At 36.0% G+C, this 13,747-nt stretch overlaps 1 protein-coding gene and 1 pseudogene across 6 annotated transcripts in view; both read right to left on the bottom strand.

Moving 5' to 3' along the window:
• The window catches only part of TBC1D5 (TBC1 domain family member 5), a 536,635-nt gene that overhangs the window by 278,332 nt on the left and 244,556 nt on the right, over window positions 1–13,747 (bottom strand). The window lies entirely within an intron of this gene.
• Window positions 1–13,747, bottom strand: part of LOC116869801 — a 54,826-nt pseudogene that overhangs the window by 12,382 nt on the left and 28,697 nt on the right.

A 13,747-nucleotide genomic window follows, 5' to 3' on the forward strand; every position in this document is an offset into this window, starting at 1 on the left:
CCAAGCAATATTATACATTCATGTGTAGTGTCAGGACCTTACAACAGTATAGTTTCAATTCTTCCCTCTAATCCTTTGTGCTGCTGTTGCTAAGTATTTTACCTTTACATATGCTATTAGCACTACATATTGTTACTATTTTTGCTTAGACATATTGTAGAGCAATTAAAAATGAGGAAGAATTAATTTTACTTTCATTTATCCTATTTCCTTTTCTTTGTATAGATCCAAGTGCCTTTGTCCTATTATGTACCTTCCACCTGAGAATGCTACTTTAACATTTCTTATAGTGTTGCCTGCTAATAACAAATCCCCATGGTTTTGCTTATCTAAAAAAACTTATTACTTCATTTTTTGAAAGATATTTTCCTTAAGATATCTGAAAGATATTCACCAGTTCCCCACCCCACTTCAGCACATTAAAGTTGTCATTCCGTGGTTTTCCAGCTATCATGATATCTGGGGAAATCTGCTCTAATTCTTACCTAATTCTGTAATTTCTGTATTAGTTTTCTATTGTTGCTATAACACTTTTTATTCTGGTTACCTTTAAGAACTTTTGTTTGTTTTTATCTATTTGAATATGACAAAATTTTTAAATTATTTTTCATTTTTGTGTTCTGTATTCTGCTCTGTGTTGTCTGAGCTTCTTAGATCTGTAATTTAGTATCCATCATTAATTTGGGGAAATTACTGGCCATTATTTCTTCAAATATTTCTTCTCTACCTCTCTTCTTCTGGGATTCCAATTACATGGATCATTTGATATTGTCTCATGTTTCTTGTATGTTCCTATTTCTCTGTGTGTTTCAATTTGGGTAATTTCTATTGACATATATTCCCATTTGCTGGTTCTTTTTTGTTGTGTCAATTCTACTTATGATCCTGTCATAAGCATTCTCTATCTCTGTAACTGCGTTTTAAATTTCTAGAATTTCCATTCAATTTGTTGATGTAATTTTCATATCTCTCTCTGCTGAAATTAATCACCTGATTAATTTCATGCTATCCAGATTTTCTACTAGAGCCTGAAACATGTAATTCCTAGTTATTTAAAATAACCTGTGAAACAGTTCCAACATGTGTCACTGCTATGTCTACTTTTGATGACTGCTTGGTCTCTTTTGAGTGCATTTCTTGCCTTTTCATATGCTTTGTAACTTTTTATTTGTTTTTTTTTCTTAAATCTATTTGACGGATAGAGATCACAAAGTAGGCAGAAGTAGGCAGAGAGGCAGGCAGAGAGAGAGGAGGAAGCAGGCTCCCCGCCGAGCAGACAGCCTGATGCGGGACTCGTTCCCAGGACCCTGGGATCATGACCCAGCCTGAAGGCAAAGGTTTAACCCACTGAGCCACCCAGGTGCCCCGTAACTTTTTATTAAAGATCTTACATACTACTGTCATCGTGTGTATGACAGTAAGACTAAGGTAATTTTGATGCTTGGACATGAGCACACACTTCCACTAAAACTTTTAGCAAAGGGGTTTAAATTAACCTAACTAGGAGTTAAACTAGTTTGAAGTCCGTCATTGCTATGGCTACACTCACTGCACCAAAGGCTTCAAATGTCTATAGTGCCAAAGAATATTTTTTCATTCTCCTAACTGTTCCACAGTCAGTTCTAAGGCTTTGTGCTCAGAAGATCTGTCTCTTGCTAATTACTTATATTTGACACTTGTTATCCTGGCAACAGGGAGTGAAAAATAGAGGAGAGTCTTCTTTGATCTTCTGGTTAAGACTTAGTCTTAGGTAAGCACTGTATCCCTAGATATCATGTATATTCCTTTTTATTGATCCTTCATCTCCTGAAGTATAGTTCTGGTTCCTGTAGATATTCCTGCCCCTCCCCTAAGGTTTGCGGGTTTTCCCTCCTGTTCCAATTCCCCAGCTACTAAGAGATTCCACCAGTGTCCAAGGGCAACAATACTGGTTGCACCTCTCCCAACAGACTATGGCTTTCTTCTGTAAGAGAAAAGAGGAAGAAGAGTCCAGGTGGAGTTTATTGTTCTTCTGGCTGTGGCTGCTATAGTTATCCTCCAGTTCTTCACCAAAGAGGGGGTTTTCTTTTATTGGCTGTTAAGTTTCATGAAGAAAAATCTATACAAGGGTGTGGGGTCCTCCTATTTTTATGGCTACTATGGGTTTCACCTTTCCTTGCCAGGACACACTTGGCCTCCACCAATTCAAAAATCATTTTAGTTGAATTTTTTCTGTACGTGTATGATTGTGTCTTGCCCAGGTAAATCAGTACTTGCACTCTGCCTCTCTTAAAAGACTGTCTCTCCCTAGATTCCGGGCCTAGATTCACTGACCAGCCACTTCAGCACTCAGTGGGTTAAAGAAAAGTTGTGAACTTGCTGTTTGTCTGCCTTTTTATTTTAAAGTTGGGATTGAATTATTGAACTTTCTTCTAGCTCTCTACATCTCTGATCAGAAACCAAGAGCCCTCCTACTTCTATGTAACTCCATGTATTATAGGTTTCAAAGTTTACCATATAACGTTCCACATAAGCACACTCATCATCAAATGTTTAGCTAATGCTTTCTATGTGGTAGGCAGCAGGACAGAAACCAATGCCTTCATTCTACCAAAGTTATGCGGCTAACTAATGTTTGCCATACCAAACTCCCTACCAAGACAAGATGACCCAATTTCAAACCTTAAGGGTTAGTACACTTAGGTCAGAGAAAAATATTCCATGATTACATTTATCTGTAATTAAGTATAGGTTAATATCAAGGTTGACTCATATGACTTTAAAACACTTTGTGTGGTACTGTAGAAAATATAGATATGAATAAGATAAAGACTTTATCTCTAGAATTCTTGCTTATAGAGAATAGTTCAAATATTTAAAAAGTACCATAGAACACACTTTGTCATTAACCTACTGTTTAGGTGTTTAACGAGAATGTTAAGGCATGGGTAAATGAATTAGAATCATTCACGGGTAACAGAGGAATCGAAGGCATGATGCTGTAGGGGAAAAAATGAGGAGTTTTCCTTGGAATGCTGATCCCATAAGTTTATGCCAAACAGCGGACAAGGAGTGGATTTAAAAAAAAATCTAGCAGGATATATCAGGTTATACTACATTACACAGCAAGAATATATTACATGGGGTTAAAATTAACTAGCCTTCAAGGAATGTGATCTATTTCATGTTTGTACCTCTAGCACTCTTGTGGTCAGTTTTAAATCCTAGTGGCTGACTTCTTTAGTATATCAGATTTTACTGCAGTCAGGTACTTCAAACCAATTCTTTTTATATAAGAAATTAAAGTATATACACCAATTAATGAATGCATTATGTGGAGCCAAAAAATTAAAAATAAAAAGATCTGTGAGAAGGATCAGATTTTTGTGGAAATCTAACTACCAGTCTCTACATGTAGGAAAAACAATCTAGGAAGTTAAGGTTTCAGAATGTAAATTAATAAGGAAAATACCATTTTCTCTAATTTTAATGGCTTCCAATTCTTCTAAACCGGATGCATTCATCCTTCCACATCTTTGGAAATACCCATTGAGAACACTGTGGTTTTCTAAAACAACTGCTCCTTCTAATGGTTATGCTGAAATGGTTATTGCCAATATTTCCTTCTTTCCATTTCCAGTAGGCCTTCCTTCCCACAGATTAAGTTTCTCTAGGTATGTTAGTATCATTAGTTACACTACAGCCAAATTCTTAATGTGGTCACTCATTCTGCCTCCCTAACACAACCATTTCTACTATTTCATATATATTTTATAATTTGATTCTCTAAAGGTAGTATTTTCTAGGTTTTTCAGTTCTCAGTATGCGTGCCCCACTATTTTTATTTTCAATACATATTGTGAAAGGACAAAGAATCATGCATCACATAAATACCACTTGAATATCAAACTCAGAGCTATGAAAGTTTAAAAAAATATACTACATAAGTATGTTGGTAATCATATAATAACAAAAATCAGCTTCCATATAATAGGGGGTCAGAGAGATTACTATACTAGTGCATGCATGATTCAATCTTTTGATTAAAAAAACACTATACTTACAGTTATAAAAAGCTCAGAAAACTGGAAACAGAAATGCAGTCTAGGATAGATTTTCAGACTAATATAGAAGTCTTGGCATGAATAATAAGAGAACTGTGGTTGATCCACAGAACAGTTGGATTATGAACCAGAATATGCAAATCAGCTAACTATTTATGATAATTATTAAAATGTTAACTTGCAAATAAAGCATAAAGCACAAAAAATAAAATCCTACAGTAGGTTTATTCAAGCACAGTACAGGACAATGCAGTATAATCAGAAGTTTATGTAGTTTATGGTGTCTATTACTCTTAAGCATGTTAATACTGAAGCAATAATGCAATCACAGTTTAACTTCAGTTTTGGTTAGGATAATTGTTCATGTTCTCTTTAGACAAACACATACCTACCACTGTTTGGATGAAAGTCTCCTTTCCTTTCATTTCCAACAGGTTTTGTTAATATGTTCTAATGCATGTACTAAGGGATTCTCTCCAATTCCAGACTCAGAAGTTTTCACTCTTTCCCTTCTATATCTGTTACTGAGTTATGCCAATTCATTGTACACAATGCTTTAAAGTCGCTTACATTGTTCTTTATTTCCAAAGCTACTACACTCTCCCCACCCCGAACCAGTTTCATAACCTAACCCATACACTGCTACTTCTGAAAAGAGTCTATCAGCTTTCATTGTCTCTCTCAATAGTTCTAAAAACAACTACCAGAATAGTCTTCACGTAAATAATCATGTTTATCAAGGTAAGACATAAGTCAAGGGTTTGCAGTTGTATGTCTGTGTATACGTATGTGTTTTGTTTCACCTGATTACTAATTCAAATCTAAATTCTTTTTTTTTTTTAAAGATTTTATTTATTTGAAACAGAGAGAGAGATCACAAGTATGCAGAGAGGCAGGCATAGAGAGAGAGAGGAGAAAGCAGGCTCCCCGCTGAGCAGAGAGCCCGATGCGGGCCTCGATCCCAGGAGACTGAGATCATGACCTGAGCCGAAGGCAGAGGCTTAACCCACTGAGCCACCCAGGCGCCCCAAATCTAAATTCTTAAAGGATCAAAAGTCCTTATGAAGTGGTCTTCTATCTTCCCTAATCCCCTTTCTACAATCTCAATGTTCTATAAGGGACTTTGGTTCTAATCATACCCATCACCTCAATTTATACGATCCTTGCAATTTGTCCTATCTACATTTTGAATTTCTGCTTTATTGATTCTGTTCTTTACTGCTTCTAATAGATATTTCATTTCAGCTATTGTATTTTAATTTCTTATCATTTTTCTTCAGCTCCCTCTTATCTTTTCCTATATTCTCAGCCAGATTTCATTTCACCCATCTTTTAGCTAACATTTTTCATACTTTATTTCAAAAGAACATGTATGCTTATTGAAGATATAAAGCATATTTTAATAAAATTTACTTGTTTTTCATAGATTTTAATCCTTTCCAGAAATATGTATTTTCTCTGTCCCCTGAGAACAGTGCTCCCCTTATTTTATACTACTGAATCTTTTGATCTTTTTATTGACTGTTTACTCATTCTTGAAGTAGTCAGTTCGGCTCTTTCCCAATAAACAGGAGAAGGGAATGGTGGTGGTAAATTAATTTCTCTCATTACCCACATTTTTATTCAAATCTTCCAGATCCTAATTTCTCATTTCCTTCCTATGTCGTTTGCTTACTATGGCTCTTAAGAAAAGAGCTCACCTGGGCTCCGATCTTATTCCTTCTTGCCAGCCTCACAGTCTCATTTCTGATTGAAATAGCCTCCCAAATAACTTGTAACCTAGTCTCCTAATTTGCTTGATTCCATCTATGTTATCTAATCCATTCTACATCATGCCACTAATTATCCCCTCATTTCTTGCCAGCAGCAATAAGAAATCTATGCTCTACTCAGTCCTAGATAAGCACCTTTCCAACATGCTGTATATCCCTTTCTGGTTATCTTTGGCTTTACCACTCACTATATTTTAAATGCTCTTGGTCAAGTAAAACCCTAGATGTGTACAAGGTACATTTTAAGTGAGATCTTTATTTTTTTCAATAGATTATAAATTCCTTGGACCTAGGTATTCTCTCTTTTACTTTAGACTTCACAGCACCAAATGGACTGAACTCATTTTATTTTTTTTAAGATTTTGTTTTATTAGAGAGAGAGAGAAAGAGAGAGAGATGGCAGCACACACAATCAGGAGGAGGGGAAGAGGGAAAAGGAAAAGCAGACTGCCCCATGAGCGCAAAGCCCAGTGTGGGGCTAGATCCCAGGATCCTGAGATCATGACCTGAGACAACCAGGTGCTCCCAAACTCCCACTACCACATAGTGCAAACAACCTACTTTATAAAACTTAAGCTACTTTGAGTAAGTAGTTTGGTTTCCATTAAGATGCCAACGGATTTCATCAAAAACAATAATGAAAAGAAACTTTCAAGCAAGCAAAACCAAGGATTCTTCCTAAACAAGTCCAGATCAGGGGTCCAGAAATTATTGCTGTTTTTGTATGGCCTATGAGCTAAGAAAGGTTTCTATGCAATGCAAGCTGGTGCAGCCACTCTGGAAAATAGTATGGAGGTTCCTCAAAAAGTTAAAAATAACTACCCTAGGGGACGCCTGGGTGGCTCAGTGGGTTAAAGCCTCTGCCTTTGGTGCAGGTCATGATCCCAGGGTCATGGGATCAAGGCCGCGGGCTTGAACCTTGGGCTCAAGTCCGCGGGCTCTCTCCTCAGAGGAGAGCCTGCTTCTTCCTCTCTCTCTCTGCCTGTCTCTCCTCCAACTTGTGATCTCTGTCAAATAAATAAATAAAATCTTTAAAAAATAACTACACTGCAATCCAACAACTGCACTACTAGGCATTTACTCAAAGAATACAAAAATGCTAATCCAAAGGGATACATGCACCCCATTTATAGCCGCATTATCTACTATAGCCAAATTATGAAAACATCCCAAATGCACATCAATTGATGGACGGATAAAGAAGATTTGGTATATACATACAATGGAATATTATTCAGCCATAAAAAAGAATGAAATCTTGCCATCTGCAATGACGTGGATGGAGCTAGAGAGAATTATGCTAAGTGAAATTAAGTGAGTCGGAGAAAGACAAATACCATATGATTTCACTCATATGTGGAATTTAAGAAACAAAATAAACAAGCATAGAGGGAAAAAAGAGAGAGAAAGAAACCAAGAAACAGACTCTTAACTATTGAGATAAACTGATGGTTACCAGAGGGTGGTACGGGAGGTGGGTGAGGGTTAAATAGGTGATGGGGATTAAGGAGTTTAGCTTTTTGTGATTAGTACCAGGTTTTGTGCATAAGTGTTGAATCACTGAATTCTATGTTTGAAACTAATATTACACTGTATATTAACTGGAAATTAAATAAGAACTTTAAAAATAATAATTAAAAATAAATAATGGTTTCTGTATTCTAAGATTTTTTTAACTATCATAAAGATATTTTGTGACACATATAATGAAAATGATAGGACATTGAAATTTTACTCATCACGAAGTTTGACTGGAACACGGCCATCTAGCTCACTCATTTATATGTTTTCTACGGCTACTTTCATGTTATAAAGACTGAGATGAATAGTTGTTCTGGACCATATGGCTTTCAGTGCCTAAAATATTTACTACAGGAAAAAAAAAATGTCCATTCCTGGTCTAAGCCAGCAACGTGATAAATATCTTGACCAACCTTACCATCTGAAGGTGAAAGTGTTACATGAGATAAAGAAAAGGCCTTGGTAGCCATTAGCAAATTACTTTCATTCCTTAATGTCAAACAGGGAGTTTTCTGTGATGGGGATAAAGATTTGAAAGGAATCATTCTCCTAGCTGCAGAAAGCAACCAGCTGAGAAATAAAATTTGATTGTTCACTTTTACATCAGACTATCCTCAGAAAAAGAAACTGACTCACTCCACTTTCCACCCCACATACACAAATTTATTTTCAATTTATTACACACTTTATAAACATGGATAAACCGGTAACTAACCTTCCTGCTGTAGCAAAGAGGAATATATAACTTGTCCTCCAAACAGATCATGTGGTTATAATATCATAAATTGAGAAATATTTCAGGAAAAATGGATCCTACTGTGCAGCTATTGGGAGTAAGTATTCCATATCAAATATACCCAAATTCAAATCTTTGCTTTTGGGGGCCAATCCCATAGTCATTTAAGTAAGGCAATTCCTGAACGAACATATTTTTAGCCAATTCCTTCTGGTTGATCCATTAAGATATGTTGTTACTTAAACTCAGATGTTGTACAGACCTGAGCTGCCTCTCTATTGTTTTAGACAATTGACTACATTTTCTTTTCATATTTTCCAGGGCCTTGCTATCTATTATAGCACAAAACTGAGGTATCAAAACAGTATTTCTCACATGGATGGCTTCTTGAGAAGTGATTTGGCTCTGCCTATAAGAATCCCTATAGTTCATATCAATGGAAGGACAGGTCCCAGTGAGACTACAAGTCAGTATTCTCATATCATGATGAAATGATACTGCCCTGTTATAAGCATGTTTGCTAGCTAAAATATATGACTCAGTTTATTTGGTAGAAACTTCAGGAGCTTCTCCTACATGCCTAGGGGAATTCAGAGATGAAACACAGAACCTCTGATTTCAGAAAACAAGTAATTTAGTTGGGCAAACAGATGAATAAACCAAATATAAAAAAGTATCTGTACAACAGGTTCCTGAACTGATAATTCTAAAGCCTCTGTTCAGGTAGTCAAAACAGCCAAAGTATGAGAAAACTCATCTATGGCAAAGTGCAGGCAAACACTTTTTAAATTACCCCATTTCCAATTCTCTCCTCTACCTGCTCACCCTCTCTTTTTCCTAGCTTCACAAAACAGTGATGAATATTTTAGATAGTTTATTGACTCATGGTATAATTTAGGTTGAAAGACTGGGACCTAATACATGGGCTAGCAATCATTTCCTTTAAGGACATTTTTTTTCCTCTTTGGATAAAATTTGACAAGAGATTCCTATAGGAATAAAGGACCCTCCATTTCACTGACTTAGGTCCTTTCCTCAGAATTACAATTTTTTAGGAATTATTTCCTTGGTTTTGTTTAGTTTCATCAAAGGAACTAAAGTAGTCCATCTTCAACAAAAATAGTTAAGTTACTGAAAAATAATTTGAATGACTGGAAATTTTATCACAAAGAAATTCACAAGTTTATAATATAAACAAGATGAGGAAGATGGAATTTTCGAAGTGAATTTCTGAAAGTCCCAATAAATATTTAATATTTAATATTTTTTAAAATAAAAAGATACCAAAAAGAAGACATGCTGTGTTACGCATACTTAAACATTAATAATGGGTATGACATGCTTGACTGTCACTTATCCACACTTGCTTTTTAAAGACCCATCCAGATCTTTCTCATTCAAAATCTTAATGACATGACTATAAATACTTTGCTTTGCTATAGATAAAATGCACACAATGTAGCATTTTTTTAGTAGTATGTTTTATTGTTATTTTTATTGATTTTTATTGATCCTTTATCCAATTGTTCAGTGCCTTTCTGATTTTATCAAGTATGATGCTGATTCCAAAGTCCACCTAGCTAGGTTCCAGCTTCTGTTGGTCCTTCTGAGCCAATCCTCACCTCCTTCTGTCCTGACCGTGAAGGAGCAGGTACAAGGTCAGGGTTCAATGTAGGTTTCACTAGAAACACCTTGAGTGCCCTCTGCATTGCCTTCTCCTCTGGGATACAGCTGGCCAACATGGTACAGATACAAAAAATGACAATTACTCAAGATTACAAAATGACTAATAATTAGCAAAGTTTTGTGAATATTTATACATTTTCTTAAGAAAAATCTACCTACCAATAATCTCTACCTAAGATCAATGATTATTACATAAGAGCCAATTTGATTTATTTCTTTTGAAGTTAATACTAACAAGTACTTTCATTAAAGGATAAGAAATATGCACTCACAGTGTTAAGCCTTCTGTCCTGGTCAGGACCCTAAAGCTCTATTTCTAGAGAATTTCATTAATTTCATTACAAACAATCATTCAGTGTTTGTGTCGTGGTGGTGGGAATCCAGAAGTGTGCAAAACAATCGGAGATCTGCTACTTAACCCACATTCTCTTTTTGAGAGTTTTTCAAAATAGTATTTCTCCCTTTTCTACATAATTTTCATTCTAGGTGATCAGACATTTTCATATGTAAGATTGTTTTATTCCTAAGCTAACATAGAAAAGGCACCTATGGCCAATATTCACTTCTGAGATTTCACGGAAATTGAAATTCTAATTTTCAAGAGAATCTCTATAGGAATATTTGCTATAAAATCTTTAAGACAATTTAGCAACCTTAAGAACAAAATGACCAGTTTTAAATGATCAGAATTCCTATCCTAGGATTCACATATTTAAACATGTATTCCCAAAGATAGCTTCACTGACTAACACCAGATCACCAAAACATCAAACTGTGATTGTGTAACCATGTAGTCATATTTAAGCATGAGGCTAACAGGGTCTTACACAGAGCTCTGCCTTTACTTAAATGTGTGTATACAAATACATACTTTATCTAGAAGTCTTTGTTTCCCACAGTGGCACACAGCACAAACTCATCACAGAGTTTCCAGCTCATTAAGGGAGGAAATTCCCTTTGCTGCCCTTATTGACCCATGACATAGTCTTTACTCTTCCAGAAAACCACCTTCCTCAGTTCCCTAGGACTCGCTTACTTGCTTAGACTAGCCTGGCACTCAGTATTTTTGCAGCAGTGTTTCTCAGTGGTATAGTTATGGGCATTTGGAGCAGGATAGTTCTTCATTATGGGGAACTATTTAGTGCAGTAAAAAGCACTTAATGCCAGTGAAGTTTCTTAGTTACCATAACAGCCCTTACACACACACACACACACACACACCCTGCCCTTAGCTGTTTCCAAATGCTTGGGGGTAAGGAAGGAGAAAGCAAGGGGAAATTGAGCACCATTCCCAATTGATTACCATAACTTGTACTTTGTGGACCTTGGACCTAAATCCCTTATATTTTGACAATGGATTTGCCTGGTTTTCCTTACTTTCAGATTCTGAACCGTGTATCCCCTAACTCAATCTACTTTCTCCAATAGCTCTTCTCCACTAAAGAAAATCCCTTGTCTCTGAATCAATTTCACTGCATTAAAGTGACAACAGAAACGAAGTCAAGAAAAAATAATGCTAGAAGGGAAGTACACATTTTGAATAAAAAGCATAAAATACACGGTGTGCCAAAATATAAAAGGCCTTCAGGGAAGAATGACCAAAAGTCTGGAGGCACTCAGAAGCAAGGCCACTATAGATGGCAATTCAGTCAACCAAGATTAAGTATAGTCATTTAGGCACACTTGAGGAGTCTAACACCCACTGAGGGTTAGAATGAAGAAGACTGTTACTTTAGCTTACATCCCCCTATCTTCACTTGATTTTCAGAACACCATGGCACCTTCTCCCCTAGGACCTCTGTACTTGCTATTTCCTCAGCTTGGAATGCCTTTGCCTCCAATATTCAGATGAAGAATCATCTCCTTTAAGTATTAGCTCAAGAAGAAATTTTCGCCATTAGATGTACCCTGATATATAATTCTGCAACCTCCTGATTCATGCACTATCAATCCCCTTAAACCACAATGTTCACTCCATTTTTCCAAAGCAATTATCATTTTCTAAGACTATTTACCTTTAATCTCTACTATGCTTATTATTTACTAGCTCCCTCAGTGTAGAACACAAGCTCCATGAGGGTAGGGATCTTTGTTTTGTTCAATGATGTATCCCAAGCACCTAGAATGCAGCTGCAGAACTCGGAAGGACTAATGTTCATTATCAACAACCTGGTCTGCAGAATGATGGATGCAGTCACATCTCAACCAAACCAAAATATAATTCCTTTGAAACCGGAAGGTCTTTCATGGTACTAAGCTAACACTGCTTCTTACTCACTAACTTATTACTAGAGGGAGGCAGGAAAGCTCTTCCCTTACAGACATGGGCACTAAATGGTCCCAGAATGTCTTTAGTTATCAGAATCTCTGAACCCTCCACAGCAATAATGCTTATGACTCTGCAAAAGGAAATCAAAAGCCACATTTCTCCTTCCATTTACTTGAAATGACTTGAGCCTGAAGGAAGGAATTAATAGTTCCCAAAGTCATCTAGTGATTAAGAGGCATGGGCGCAAAGCACGAGACCCTCGATGCCTGATTATCCTTTAAGTATGTGCCTTCTAGTACAGTTCCAGAATAGCTTATGAATACTGACTTGGAAGGGCCAGAAAAATCACAGGTATCAAGTACTGAAAAAAAAATACAGGTATTAAAAAAGATACATTTTAATGAAAGACTATTAAAGCAGCAATATGAAATGAATGAAGAAACAAATTCATTGTTAGGAGCAAAGTACAGAGAGTGTATTAAGAGAGGCCAAATTAACGGCTATGTCACATCTTTATCTTCAAAAGCCATCCATCATTTTACAATGTAAAAACAGAGGTTTCCCGAAGATTGTCACCCCCATTTTTAGCCCCAGATGCACAGCTTCTCGTTCACATGTTTCACCATTTATTGTATGTGAGGGCCATCCAGCCTGTAGACAATTCAATTAATCTTACAAGTGACATACCAAAAAACCCAACAACAACAACAACAAAAAAAAAACAGATGTGGCATTAAGATTTACAAAGTTATTGAAACTTTTTAACAAGTAAAACGCATCTTTACTTAGCTACACCAGAATGAGGAATAAAGGGGTTTACATATGTTCCAATTCTAAACCTATCAATCAAACCCATGTTATTCCTTTGGGAGCTTATTTACATGCATATTTATCAGCCTCACATGCTAATTCCCTGCTGTTTTATGCCTGCGAGGCATGTTTATGAGTCATAATTGTTGATCTCATTTGATGTATTTCACTGAAGGAAGACATTATTCAGTTATGTGGCCTAATGTCAATGAGTTACGATGACCTGATCTTCCAAATGCAACTTGCTCTTTAATTTTTATTAGGACATAACTTACTGTACAGAAAAAGAAGTATACTGAAATAAAAGAACCAATGTCTTATATAAAAAATTTAAATAATCATCTTATTTTTGATCTACCTTACCCTTCATAATCGATCGGAAATGTAGCTACAACAATCCTGTCCCTCATTCAGTCATTTATTTCCCCATGCTCTTGTACCACGCCCTAGCTTCATAATCTGCCACATTAGTCTAACTTTCAGGATCCTCCTCCAGTTTATACTAAAACCTATTCTTATTCATTTACTCTACTATTACATGTCTTTACTCTCATTTTGTTTTTCCCTTCAATTACGATTCAATGACTGCTTTAATCTGTACTACAAAACTTAAATATTCAAAACTATTCTCTTAAACTCAATTAAAATGTTACTTTAGGCAGAAAGTCTTCCTAAAATAGGTTAATGGATAATAAGTAACCATTTCTGTATTCCTTCAATCCCTGAGAAAATATTAAGTATCCACTGTTTATTTCACAGTATTACTAATCAAAATTAAAGTAAAAACACTATAAATAACATACAGTAAAATACAATTTAGCGGTGGCAGTAAGGGATAGCATGTGCTGAGATGTTTTATTATGAAGCAGAAATGGAATATATTGCAGAGCACCGTTATTTCTGTAGACAA

Source organism: Lontra canadensis, unplaced genomic scaffold (genome assembly GCF_010015895.1).
Source record: "Lontra canadensis isolate GAN:19392208 unplaced genomic scaffold, GSC_riverotter_1.0 scaffold20, whole genome shotgun sequence".
In the NCBI taxonomy this organism is placed as follows: domain Eukaryota; kingdom Metazoa; phylum Chordata; class Mammalia; order Carnivora; family Mustelidae; genus Lontra; species Lontra canadensis.